Source organism: Eschrichtius robustus, chromosome 2, assembly GCF_028021215.1.
Source record: "Eschrichtius robustus isolate mEscRob2 chromosome 2, mEscRob2.pri, whole genome shotgun sequence".
Classification (NCBI taxonomy): domain Eukaryota; kingdom Metazoa; phylum Chordata; class Mammalia; order Artiodactyla; family Eschrichtiidae; genus Eschrichtius; species Eschrichtius robustus.
Window position 1 is genome coordinate 139,807,920 of NC_090825.1, and position 2,849 is coordinate 139,810,768.

General features: G+C 31.9%; 1 non-coding gene across 1 annotated transcript; it reads left to right on the forward strand.

Annotated features, from left to right (window-relative positions):
* The first annotated feature begins 727 nt into the window (after positions 1 to 727).
* On the forward strand, positions 728 to 847 carry LOC137760385 (U5 spliceosomal RNA). Its single transcript, XR_011073332.1, has one exon. It is a non-coding gene; the product is annotated as a U5 spliceosomal RNA (small nuclear RNA).
* The last annotated feature ends 2,002 nt before the right edge of the window (positions 848 to 2,849 follow it).

The following is a 2,849-nucleotide window of genomic DNA, read 5'->3' on the forward strand; positions in this document are numbered from 1 at the left end:
TTATAGGATTCCCCTGTACAAACAATGCAACGGACAGAAACCGCATAGGTGATGGTCTTCAGGCCATCAACATGCTCTTACACTTGTCATGAGAAGGGTTAGCCAATCTTATATTGATAAAAATATCAGGAAGAAGATCTCAGTTGAATGATAGAATTCAATACAGATGACTACAATGTTCAAGTATATGTGTTCCATTTGTGTTAAAATAATCTTTAATATTCCAAGTGAAAACAACAATAAAGTTGGGCTTGGGTTTAAACCATTTTAATGTAAGTCTGATCCTTGTATGCAATAATGATAATAGTATCCTACTGGGAAAGAGTGAATTGTATTTAAACAATAATTGCAGACAAATGACTTGTAAATCAATATGTGAAAAGGCCTCAAGCTGCATAGATTATTCATTTTCTGCCATGTTCTTCTCTGGGTTAATGCTCTGAAAATATGATTTATAGTGTGGTTTTAATGAGTAACGTTCTTTTGGATATGATTGTTTCATAGAAGTTAAAAAGGTTTAATTCTAGTAGTACCGAACACTTTAAAAATGTGACTATGAAATTACCACAAAACTGAATTTGTTTTAGAGAAATGATGAACATGCACATGTAAGAAGTTTATAAATATTATGTTACTTTGGAAACAGTTATTAATTTGTTGTACAAAGTGATGCATTTTTTATATGAAAAAAAGCGACGATTTTATTTTTAAAGATGACTTTAAATCCATACTCGTGCTTCTCTTCATAATTGAATGCATCTTTGCCTTTTACTAAAGATTCATGTGGGGAGGGAAAAGCATGACTGCTGCTTCAATTTTTTGAGGCCTTGTGGGAATAAACAAGGCTGGAAAAAAAAAAAGATGACTTTAAAATATACAAAAAGGACAGGTGCTGAGACACAGAAGGAACTTGGTCTAGATGCTGTAACGCTGCACCAGGGACAGAAAATAATAGAGGAACAGTTGTTTGTTCTTCACGTCAGTGGAAATCAGTGTGGAATTTGATGCAATCTGAACCCATAAACCAATTTATAAAATTCTTGGTGTAATGAATTCTCTTGTCCAATCAGGCATAAAGGCTGAGCTTTATACTAATTTTGACATGGTGGTAGAATATAATATCTGTACTTGATAGTACAGATGAAGGAACTGAACTGTGCTTTAACACCAGAGATTAGCAGAAATCTTGTGAAGTTCTCAGCCATTAAATGTGTGTATTTGAATAATTCCTACCACAATCTTAATGTCAGGAAGACCCTAGCTGACATCTGGGTTAAGTTGAGTTTAATTAAAATATGTTAATAATTCACCCTATTAAGAATTACAGACAGAAATATGTTTTCCTTTGAAACATAAGAATGAAATTTTACCTATTTAAGGTATATAAAGGAACACTCTAAATAAAGCTTAGTCTATATATAGTCTATATATATAAGAGTACAAGAAGATGATTAATATGGATTTACCATCATTTCAGTTACTAACACCTGGTCTACTTGATAACTCTGGTAATGCATGTAAAAATACTAAGTCTGATCAGTGGCCTCAAGGAAAAAACAGACTACAGTTAAAATCCACTTAAATTTCTTTATAATTCTGTAAATCAGTAAACTGATTTTATAATATCATGCCTTTAGGGAATCTTTATTACATTAACTATGACATAATATCTTTTTCCTTAAACCAATTTTTAATGTTTCTAGATGTGTACAGTTATAATTTCATATATTAACACTAACAGGAAGAAGAGAAATCTATAATTATTGAAATATAAATGAATAATGAAAGATTTTAATTACAGAATAATAAAAAAATGAGTGTCCTTTTAAATCAGGCATAAGATAGAGATGTCTTCAAATTAACTACTGGGTATCCTAGAAAATGCAATAAGATAAGAAAAAATATATATATAAGAAGTAAGAAATTGAAAAAGGAGAGACAAAAGCAGTTGTTACTTGCGGATTATATGATAATCCACATATTGACTCTAAAAGAATTTTCAGAGAAAATATTAGCATTAGAGAGTTCAAGGTTACAAGATCTGAGATATGAATACAAAAATCACTAACGTTCCTATATATCAGCAATAACCAATTAGAAAATAAGAGATCCTACTGGTAAAAATGTAAAATGTATGAAGAAATATATCTAACAAAATATGTACAAGAACCTTATGTAGCAAATTATAAAGCACTTGCAGAACATAGAAGTAAAACTCTTTAAATCAATAACTAAATTCAAAGTGATTTCAGTCAAAATCACAACTGGGTTTTTCACGACACATAAACCAATTGCAAAGTTCATATGAAATAACAGAAGATGGAGTAGATGCAGGTCTCCCTATTTGTTCCATTAAATACAGCTAAAACCTTGCAAATTACATATTTAAACACACACACACACACACACACACACACACACACACATGAAAACTCTGAAAGAGAGAGAAGGTAAACAAGCTAGGGACATTGGGACCTGATGAGCCATATTGTAGCATGTTCCTAGAGTTTTCTTTTTGCCTCATATATCTTGGACTGAGTGAAGAAACTTTCAACCTAGAAATGCCAGTGGGTAAAGACAAATTTTAAAAAGAGCCCCACAAAATGTTTACTCTCTCTTGCCAAAGGATTAGAAAAGGGGCATCCTAGTAAAGCAGAAAACTTTTGGACAATATTTGCCCTATTGCAGTGAAACACCCCAGAGAAAACTGTTGCCCTATTCCTACTCCCATAAGTCATCAGAAAAGTAAAAACTAAAGAGACTGTCAAGACTGGCATGTTTGTGGAGCAACCAGATAGAACTTTCATCTGTTGCTGATGACAGTCTCATTTAATTTAACCACTTCAGAT